This window comes from Nipponia nippon, unplaced genomic scaffold (assembly GCF_047370975.1).
Source record: "Nipponia nippon isolate SJK-2023a ecotype South Korea unplaced genomic scaffold, ASM4737097v1 scaffold_2, whole genome shotgun sequence".
NCBI lineage: Eukaryota > Metazoa > Chordata > Aves > Pelecaniformes > Threskiornithidae > Nipponia > Nipponia nippon.
In genome coordinates, this window is record NW_028262336.1 from 91,210,562 (window position 1) to 91,222,601 (window position 12,040).

Genomic DNA, 12,040 nt, shown 5'->3' on the forward strand with positions numbered 1-12,040 from the left:
TGACAATGTTTAGGGACACAGTGCCAAAAGCCTTATTAAAGTTGAGATGGACAACATCCACTGCTGTCCCTCATCGACCAAACCATTCATTTCACCATAGAAGGCGTGACTCCAGGGTTAGTGTTACGGTTCAGTGAAAGAGAGAGCCTAGACATGCAGATGGCTTGGGCCTGGAATTGGGTAGGCAAAGGAAAGTTAGGGCAGCCAAGTGATCTATACTGAGAGGAAGAAGGTGGTGTGGGCCAGACATGGGGGATCTTAGTCTCAGCCTGAGCCAGAAAGTAAAGGTTATGGTTATGGTAAAACAGAAGAGGAAGCCTAGATGTGCAGTTGGAGTGGGGATGCAATTGGGAAATCAAAGGAAAGTTGGGGCAGCCAAGAAATGTATGTTGAGAGGAAATTTGGGCAGTGAGCCAAATGTGGAGGTTTTAGTCCCAGCCTGAGCCAGAAAGTAGGGTTAAGGTTAGGGTTAAAGTTAGGGTTCAGCAAAAGAGAAAGCCTGATGTGCTTTTGCTATGGGGCTAAAATTTTGTTGCCAAAGGAAAGTTAGGGCAGCCAAGAGATGTATGCTGAGTTGTTTGTGGTGTGGGCCAGAGGTGATTCCCCCTTCACAAATCATTGCTACTACTCCCAATCAACTTCTTGTCCTTCATATGTCTTGAAATGATTTACAACATAGTTGTTCCATCACCTTTCCCAGGGACTAAGGTAAGACTGACCAACCTGTATGACCCTGGGTCCCCCTTCTTGCTCTTCTTGTTGATAGGAGTGACATTTGCTCTCTTCCAGTCCTCAGGAACCTCACTCAGTTGCCACCACCTTTTAAAGATGATAGATAGCTCACTCACAATGACAACAGCCATGTTCCTCAGCATTTGTGGGTGCATCCTGTCAGGTGCCATAGAAGTGTGCATGTCCAGGTTGTTTAAATGTTCTACAACTTTAACTTCTTCCCACAAGGGTAAGTCTTCCTCCCGTAGAATTCCCCTCAGGCACCTAGTATTCCTGAAGGCAAACCTTACCAATAAAGAAGGCATTCAGTACCTCAGCATTTTCCATGTCCTGTGTCCCCAGGCCCCCGTCCCATTCTTCAACAGGTCCACATTCTCCATAAACTTCCTTTTGCTGTTGTACTGGTAGAATCCTTCCTGTAGCCCTTGACTATTCTTAAAACACTTTATGCCTTTCTGTTATATTAGTGAACCTCCTCCTATTTCTGCTCCCACTCTTTTTCTTCACTTCTTGCATATCTAGACAATAAAAGGAATATTCTCAAAATGGAGATCACCCATTCTGAAAATTGTGGCCAGTAGCAGTACACAAATACATCATTTCAGGATTTTTTTGTGTGTGGACAAAAAGGTCTCAAAACATTTGTCTTTGCCTTTAGCTTTGTCTTTGTTTTCATTCTCTTTCCTTCATCCTTTCTTCTTTTTCAGAGAAATTAGCCTGAGCATGGAAAATTTCAATTACTGTATTAAAATTTGGGAAAGTTATGAACAGCTGCCTGGGATGTATTTGTATTGAATGCATAGGTTGATACAAACGGCAAAGCGTCATCCTGTAAGATTTTGAGTCTTAACATTTATGTTATAATGTAAAGAATAAATGATCACTGTGAGATCAGATGCTATTTTAAAGTCAGGTTTATCAGTACTACTTAAAGTAATTTTATACAGTGTTTATATATATCCAAATAATGTATTAAAATCTTCAATAAAGGTCTTGTACTCAGAAGTTTATTCTTATACTCTTTTATAAATTTTTATTGTATATTAGAAGAAAAACAACAAAAAAACAACAACCAGGCAGCTACTCTCACCTGCTACATGTCTTCTGAAAACATATAGGATAATGGTCCTAGCATAGGAAGTTGAAGTCTTCATTTTCTTTACTTTTTATGACAGCTGAGAAAATCCACTGCATTTCTGAGCAGGTGTTTTCTATTTGTCATTTTGAAAAAAAAAAATCTTTAGTAAGCTTTACTTTGTCACTCTCAAGCAATCAAAGAAAGAACTGACACAAAAAATGTTCACAAGCTGCTCTCTATCACCATAGACCTTCTTTGTTTTTTCTCTTGCCACTGGCATGTGATGAACTGAAACACAAACGCCTGTCTTATTTTCGGAAAAGACAGAATTGCAATTACAGGTAGATAGAAACCACACGTAGCCTCTCAGGGTTCAGCTTTGCTTGGTTTCTTTTAGCTTAATGATGTTCACTGTAGTAAAGACAAATATTTGAAGATCTCTGATGCAGTAAAGAGTTTCAAAATATGAATAAGTTGTTAAAAAGTTAGTGTTTGCTTATTTGTTTATACTTTACTATTTATTTATAACTGAAGGTACACAGGACATCATCTTTGCAACATCAGCCAGTATGTTATCATTGTAAAAAGCAAACACTAGTCAAACTGGAAATTAATTTGTTCATTGTTACCATGCAGTTGTGCAGAAGAAATAGTGAGTACTCCATTAGAAGAAGTCTTCTCAAATTCATAAGATTATTTTATTGATATGGAAAACCTGACATGATTCCAGATTTTACTGGGAAGGCTGTGGAAATGGGACTGCATGTGACTACTCTAATGACAGTGTAAAAGATTGATACTGGATAGTTTTCTCAGTTGTTACGTAATTTGAATGATAATTAAAAATGTGTTGTATAAGACACTATCAACTAAACCCATGCTTTTGTTTCCTGTTTCTTCACATGCTTTCTGACAAGCAGGTTTTCATTCTTTCCTCTATTCTTACTTAACCCTTCAAATTCTACCATCTTGAACCATTTTCCATAAATTTAATGTTCCATAAATATCTTATATATCTTTCTCAAGACCATAAACATAAGCAGTGAACAACCAAAGAATGAAGTCTAATTCTAATACTGAAGAGAAAATGTCAAGTTATACATATAGGAAAGATGACAGATGATGACTTGATAACAGTTTTTGTAAAATTTGTTCTATTTCTCAAAAAAAAACAAAACCAAAACACCACCAGGCCCTCACTCATCTTGTATATAAAATATTCACCTTTCAGTTAAAAAGAAAAACATATCTAAACACAATATGATGTTTGTATTTTCAGAAGAAAAAAGAAAAAGAAAGAAAAAAAAAGTTCAGCCTGACCAGGGAGCACCAAATATCCAAAGCCAAATGACAAATAGATGCAAATATTGTTTTTTAATAACCCGAATTTAATTAACTAATGATGTCTTGGGCTCCTTTATGTGTTTCCAGACTTACAGCTGTCTATACAGACATTGTATAATATGTTGCTGAGTATAATATTCAAAGGAAAAGGAAGGAGATAAGCAGCAGTTTTATTTTGAGAATGTATGTCAGTAATTATTATAACCTAAAAGCCAGCAGGAAATAATGCTTTTTACTAAATGATCATGTGATCTGCTGAAGGAGGATGCTTTGTCAATATGATTCATCAGGATACATTGTGTTGAGAGAAGCAAAGTTTAAATTAGCCTCTTGGACTATCAGAACCACTTCTGGTGGTAAAGCCTTGATTCTGTGAAGTTCACAAAGTTAGTCCAGTCTTATTTAGACACATCACCCCCTGCCTTTGGAGGCAAAATTTTAATACTGGTTTGAGAAAAGAGTGGAGGAAAATACATAGTGAATGAACCTTCATTTAAACTTTATCTGGATTCACTAGTACTTCAACTATAAACTGATTATTTATAAGGGCTTGCTCATGCACCATTTATTTCTGAGTGATGAATTATTGTGTCCCCAGAGAAAAATCAGTGAATAGAGAAAGGCTACAAGAGTAACATTAATGCTTGCTTAGGACTATGTTGATTTATTAAAAAAAAAAAAAAAGTGGGAACCACAGGGAAGGAAGCTACTAAGTTGTATAACTTGATCAGGTAAAAAGAGCATTAAATGTGGAAATCCTAAACTCTATAGCTTTGCTGTTTTGCATATAAATTAGAGATTAGGTAGGAGCAATATGAGCAGATTCTTTGAAATACATAGGTCTAATTACAATAAATTTTAAAAAGTATGTGTGTGTAACATGCACAAAGTAGATTAAGAGTGCATGGGAATTATAAAATGTCTAGGCTTCTTTAAAGCTTCTGATGTTACAGACTGATGTTTTGTTTTGGTTTTTTTCTGTGGGACACCTATGAATATGCTTGTTCTTTCTTGGTTTTGTAGCAAGTGTATGAAGTATAATTAGTAAGAACAAGCTGAAAATGGAAAGAGAAAGGAATGAGAAAAGGACAAAGACTAAATAAAATCCATGCAGTAATTTAAACTGAGATGTTTACCTAAGTGGCCAAACAAAATTTAAAAAGCAATCTAGCATCACTGGTTCTACTGTCAGTACTGACTGATCCCAAGTTAATTGAGTACAAAATATTATTCCTTCTTCTCTCAGTGAGAACTATGCTTTCATCCTAAATACGTATTATTCAGCTTTATCAAATACTATCACATCACTTTGCGATGTGCCAGTGTAAAGAAAAGTGTGGAGTTGTGTTGTCCTTCCCCATAACAGCATGGGAAGAAGGCGGCAACTTCTATCATCACAGTCCATTTCCGGGCTTCTCTTTGTACCCGGGCTCAGTGGACCCTCCCAGCTTTCTATGCAATCATCATAGTTTACAATTGAATAGGAGCTGGTTTCTTCAAAAGTAGTGACAAGGTCCTTACTCTGAACATGTTAATGAGCATCTGATAATCTTCTTTTTCTTTATATCTGCCGTTTCACAATATAAATTGTTCTCACTGGGTTAAGTGAAAAGATTGAAGAGAAGTAAGAAAATAAAAGTGAAACCAATCTTCAGCTTTATCTAGAACATATTCAAGAGCAAATTTGGAGCAGACCTTGACTTAATCTTTAACACATACATGTAAGAATTGTTGAGCCGAATAAGATGAATGAACATGAATTCAAGAGTACTAATAATCTACTATTGTTACATTTATAAGCAGGGGAACACTTGAGGATGTTAAATTTCAGTCTATAAAATTATGACAGAATAATAGGCAATATTGCCACAGGGAGGACAAAATAGAGAAGAGCCTGAAATGTGCTTGGTCATGTTTAGTCCCTGAAAGTACTGTGGTTCTGAACAGAGTATAAATCCATTTTGCAAAAATGAATACAATTTAAGAAAATTGGTGATGTACAATATATAGGACTTGATGTGGTAAGGAAAATAACACGTAGGGGACATGTTCACTTCCACTGGTCATTTAAAGTGAAGTGCAAAAAGTATAAGAAACATCTCATGAATCAAGAAGTCAGTAAAGACAGCTATTGTCTCTTTAATATGCTATACATACAAGGTAGTGATAAAAGAACTAGACAACAATTTCATATAGATATAAGGATGTATCCTATACTTATATGCATGTAACTTATGGGTGAGCATGTGCTACAGATCATCAGTCTAAGTCAGGCTCCAGAAGAGAGGACTTCCAGCCCATTGCTACAGAATCTTAGCTCTTCACCTCAGTGCAGCATCTCAGCTTTGTAGCGTGGGTGTTCCTAGTTCATTTGCTAGTGTGATCCAAGAGCACTCACTTATTCACTGAAACATTGGGTAATTCAGGTTGGAAGTGATCTCAGAAAGTCTCTAGTCCAACCTCTGCTTGAAGCAGGGTCATCTGTGAGGTCAGACCAGGTTGCTAGGGCTTTATCCACTTGGATCTGATGATAGAAACTGTACATATTCACTGGAGACTGGCCAAGAAATAAAACGTTTCTTGAGAGAGGAAGAAACCATGCAGCTGGCAATCTGGATTAGGCCAAAGAAAGTTATCAGAAAATGTACATATTTGAAGACATTCCATGTAGATGTTGTAAAGATTCATCAGAGGCCACTGAATTAAATATCCACAGAAAATATGAAGACAAAAGTATTTTTTTTTTTCTTAGGTATAGGAATTAATTTTACAACGATAGAAACAAATCCATTGTATCTTTGAAAAGCTAATAAGCAACAGATCTGTTAAAGTGCCTTTTACTTAATGGTAAGAATATTATTAATGTTCAAAAAAAGAAAAAGAAAACACTTTGCATCTATAATCACAAAAGAAAATAATGTCCAGTATTGTTATAATATTTTGGAACAACATATGTAGCTACTTTGTAATTAAAAAAAAAAAAAAGAAAGATAAAGACTACCTTTCAAATGGTCTGCATTTCTGCACTTATTTATGATATAAATACTAAATACTTCAAGTTACACATATGAGTGGTAGCTAAAAAAAAAAAAAATGAACAAACTGCATATAAAATCATTTCAAGCTTTGAGTTACATTGCTATTGTGTGCTATATAATGTTCAAGGCAGTGATGACAATTTATCTAGTAGCATAGTTGCTAATTCCTCATGATTTCCACCTGTCTTTTAACTATCATCAAGCCTATTTAAATTTCTGTTAGCATTTCTATGGTGCTATTTTAAATAAGGTATCACACTTCAATCTGCAGACTCCACTCTAATATTAATCTTTGCATATACATCAAAAAAAATAAGACTTATTGATCTTAAAAAGTGTCAGCGGTGTAAATCAGTTTTGTAAACTACTATCTATATGACAAAGGTTCAACAAACACCTTAAATGAAGTATGTTGAGTGTTTTACGGTACTTATTAACAGGTATCAAATGGCTCAGGCCTATCCTTCTTAAACTGATATATAAAGAGAACTGATACATAAATGCAGCATATTTTATCTGTAATATATTTCATTAGCTATCTATAAATCACCCAACATTTATGTACAGTGCAGCTTTGCTGTCAGGTAAAGTATTATAACTGTGACATCCAAAACAAAACCCTGAAAGGTAAGGGCAAAACACTTAAGAAATCAAAAAAGAAAAACTGTAAAGCAGTACCACAGTGAGGAGTATACTATCCTTTTTAACTGTATCATCACAAGCAAGCTCAACCTTGTTTTCTTCAGCAAGAAAAGTAATTTTTTTTATTTTATTACTTTTTCATTTTATTATTTTTTCTGCAAGTTACATGACAGTGCATTACTGTGACATGAAGATGAGTTGAGCAAATGTAACTTTGAAAGTACTGGTAAAAAATTAACATCTGAATTTAATGCAAACAAAAGAGCAAAGAGATCTGAAAAATTAGGCTAGTTTTTTCATTGAGAAATCAACATATTTCTAACAAGTTCAAGGAATAACTGATAACATGAAAAATGAACAAATATTCATAAGCAGAAGTTATACATGATAATCCATGCAAGGGTTTTTATCTCTTAATAGGAAAAACTTAGAAGTTAAAAAAGCCTTGAAAATATTCCAAGCATGCCTAATAATGATAATGGAAAAGTAGCTGATTTTGTTAATCTGCTAAAATGACAGTAATGTCCTGTATCAACAAATAAACAAAGAATAGATCCAGCCAAGTACATACTATTTAGGACTTATGTGGAATTGAGGTATCTCAGAACAATGAGACTGAAAAATCCCTGTTCATTATCAGCCAATGCTAGAGAAAACTGAACTCAGCAGTGATGTGTCTCCTAACCTTAGATGCCTAGTACCATTTGATGCCTTAGAAACTGTTGCATAGAGTCAGAAAGGTATGACCCAGCATTCATAAGAAACTGGCACTGCTCCGGAGCAGCAACTTGATAACCAGGTAAGACATCACAGAGCATCTCAAATAACACTGACACCTATGTCTAAAAAACGGGATCAAGCCCATATGGCCCAGACTGTAGATGTTTTAACCAGATTGGAGGTTATACCTAGATCACTAAATGTGAGCACTGACATGGGAGTTTGGTGTCTAAGCTCCCATTGCAGTCAGTGGAAATCTAGGATGCAGTTCAGTAGCCCACACGTAAGTATCTAATGCCATTTGAGATTCCCCAGGATATTTCTTCTGCCATTCACTTGCTACTTCAAAACCATGAGCATTTTCTGAGGTCCCTTTTTAAATATGCCAGGCCTATGAAGATGTCTCAGAAACTATGGGCCACATCTCATATAGCAGTAAACACCTATGTATGGGCAACTAAATGGATCCCTAAGGAATCTGGAGAACTATTTGACTGACCAAAGGCAGATATCTTTTTCTTAGAGTGAGAGGACAAACTCCTCTGACTCTAATGCCTGGACTTCTGGATGAAATCCCCAAATGTTGTCGGTTTTAGCAGGAATGATCCAATCTAGGTGGTTTAGCAGTCAACTATATTTAGGATTCAAAACCCCTGTATTTAGGATTCCAAAATTCTTCACATTTTTTTTTTTTTAATCATGACATCAGGTGTCACTCACAATTTAATCATAGTGATTTATTTAAAATAACAACCTAAATATTTGATTATAGAACTGTTAAGTAAGAGGTGCTGTCTACTCTTCTTTGTGCAGAAGTACCTCTGTGTTTCTGTATGCATGGATGAGTGTGCTAAACTTAAAAAAGATCATTACTGAATCCGTAATGATCAGGGAATTCACACTGATGTAGAGATACATATTTCAGGATTTATAGGTGGTTTTTGTTGTTGGTTTCGGGGTTTTTTTTAATCCATTGACCACTTAAGGCAGCATAAAAATAATACTAGGAATAGCAGCCAGAAATGCAGTCTAGAATCAAGAAAAGGTTAGCTTTGGGACTTCAGTATGAATTTTATTAGGCATAGGCCCTTTTTAACACAGTGTTCAGAGTATTGATTCCAATTAGGTTAAAACCTTAACTTGATTTCATATGAGAAAGAATAAACTACCAAATTTTTAAAAAAAAAAAAAAAATATTGCTGATTTTTATGTTATTTCTGACACTCATTTGCTACTGCACATTTCTTAACACGTATTTCCCAGCTGCTACCTTTGTGCTGTTTCTCCAACAGTAAGATGGGGATTAGAGTCCTTACTAATCAAAGCGTGGTTGCAAGGTTGCCATTAACTGGAGCATATAGGCCATAGATGTGGACTGCATATCTTATAATTAATAAACATCAAGGAGTTGTTACTCATTTTAGAAGAGATTGTCCTTAGTTCTGCATACTGAGTTAAATATATCAAGGGTTGAAGTGTTAGAAACAGCATAAAATAAATTAAAATTGCTTCATGGTTTCAAGAACAGCAAAATTGAATTAGTTTAATTTGCATGATCATTAAAAAATGAATAAAACTATGAGTTATTTAAAAACAAAGAGATAATGTAAAGTAGGGGGCATAAATGTAGTAAAAATAAGGAAAAAAAAATAGAATGGAATAACTCATAGTAAACAGAATATGTGATACAGAACACACATGCAGAGGACTCTCAACATCCTGTGAATAACCAGTCAAGGAATTTATAGTGATTGCCTAAATATAATTTCTTCACCTTTAGGATGACAAGGAAAGAAATTAGTAAAATAAAGTTGTACAGAAACTTAAAGAAAATTAAGAGATTAAAATTAGTGAAATATTATACACCGGGGAAAAAAAGCAAAAATCTTATGATTTGGTGTTGGTTTTCACATAAGTAGATCACAGTGTGTTAAATAATTCACATACAAAAGACTAACTTCATATATATATATCACCAAAATCCATTTTTTCTATTTCTTCTAAAATATCTTCCTTACATTTTAGAACTGCATTTAACATAGTGAATATTAATAAAACATAGGAAATTAGAAGACATATACTCAAGCTGGAAATTATTCTTTTTTTTGTTTGTGTCTAGTATAAAGATGAGTCCAGTGTCGACACTTAACAAATCATGATGATTACTTTTGTGGGAAGTGCTGTGAGATTTTTAATGACTATGGCTGATTAGAGTCTGAAATGACAGATCATGAAAAGAGCAGTCTTTAAATTAGGTGGTTAGAATTTTGAGTCAGAAAAAAATAAGACAAAAAAAAACATGCACGTATTTTATTGAATCTAACTTAGCCCAGCCATGAAGTGAATGCATTGGAAGAATAAAGATGTGCTGACTATGTGATTCTGGTACCTTTTCCTATAATATGCAGTACGTTGTTTTTCACATACAGCATCATAGACTGTCTTTTAAAACTCACAAAAGAGGAAGTTGTAGATCACATCTGATGATTTGTTTGTAGTGCTAAGATATCATAGGAAAAGAAGTACACGAAGTTCATACAATAAACATAAGTTTTGTCTTTTTAAATGTTATTATTTTGTTGGTAAATATGTATACCACACATATATAGTCAACAGTGAATAACATAGAACACCAAATGGAGTATTTATAGGTAAAAAAAAGAAACAAGCAAGCAAGTAGTAATTATGTCCAAGTAGAACCTTAATATCTGGTTAAAATCCTGTATCTTTCTTTGTATATGTTTAATTCCTAGAAAGCATTACAAGATATTTTTGAGTAAAGAGCATACACCATGAATTATATTTTTGACCAGGAATTCAATCTACACTGTTTATGTGAACTTGGTTCTCAGTGTAATTATTTGTAAAGCAAGCACTAGGAATATTTAGGAAGCATTTAAAATGAGATATCCCTATATTGGGCTTGTGTGGCAAAGTTTTGGTAGCAGGGGGGCTACAAGCGTGGCTTCTGTGCAAAGCTGCTAGAAGCTTCCCCTATGTCCGATAGAGCCAATGCCAGCTGGCTCTAAGACGGGCCCACTGCTGGCCAAGGCTGAGCCAATCAGAGAATGTGATACTGCCTCTGTGATAACATATTTAAGAAGGGAGGAAAAAAAAGAACTGCGCAATTGCAGCCGAACAGAGGAGTGAGAATATGTGAGAGGAACAACTCTACAGACACCAAGGTCAGTGAGGAAGGAGAGGGAGGAGGTGCTCCAGGCGCCAGAGCAGAGAATCCCCTGCAGCCTGAGGTGAAGACCATGGTGAGGCAGGCTGTCCCCCTGCAGCCCATGGAGGTTAACAGTGGAACAGATAACCACCTGCAGCCCATCAAGAACTCCACGCCGAAGCAGGTGGATGTCCGAAGGAGTCTGTGACCCTCTGGGAAGCCCACGCTGGAGCAGTCTGTTCCTGAAGGACTGCACCCCATGGAAAGGACCCACACTGGAGCAGTTTGTGAAGAACTGTCACCTGTGGGAAGGATTCATTTTGAAGAAGTTAGTGGAAGAGTGTCTCCTGTGGGAGGTACCCCATGTTGGAGCAGAGGAAGAGTGTGAGGAGTCCTCCCCCTGAGGAGGAAGGAGTGGCAGAGACAAGATATGATGAACTGACTGCAACCCCCATTCCCCATCCACCTGCATTGCTCAGCGGGGAGGAGATAGAGAAAATCAGGAGTAAAGTTGAGCTCGGGAAGAAGGGAGAGGTGGAGAGATGGTGTTTTAAGATTTAGTTTTTATTTCTCATTACCCTACCCTGATTTTGATTGGTAATAAATTGAACTAAGTTCCCCAAGTCGAGTCTGTTTTGCCCGTGATGGTAATTAGTGAATGATCCCTCTCTGCCCTTATCTCTACCCAAGAGCCTTTTATTATATTTTCTCTTCCCTGTCCAGCTAAGGGGGGGGAGTGATAGAGCAGCTTTGATGGGCACCTGTTGTCCAGCCAGGGTCAACCCACCACAATCCCAAGACAAAAAAAAAAAATCAATTTATGAACTTTTCTGTTAAAATAAAAATCTATTTAAAAAAAAAGGCAACAAAACCTCCCAAAAAATCAAAAGCCGAAAAGGTTTGAAAACAGTTGTTTCTTAGACAAGTTGTTATAAGGATTGGCATAAAACAGTCGCAGAATGGGTAAATTGGTAAATTGAGACCAGTCTTGGGAAACAAACAAAACAAACCCCTTTAACTGTTTTGGTTAGTGAGGCACTGTAACTGTTTGAGGTTTCAGGGAGAAGCTTGTCTGACTAGGTGTAATCAGTGGCTTTGCTGACACTGCTAAGCGGACTGTCTCTGTCCTAAGGCTGTGTAACATTTTGGACAGCGCTATTTTGATGACTGCATTGACAAGGGAATGCAGTTTACAAGGTGTGTTAAGACTATGCCTACCACTCAAGCTGGACTGAATATGTTTATAAACATTGTCATCAAACAAAACCAGAAGACTGAATGCCTAAAAGAAAAATACAATTTCCAACACAATACTCC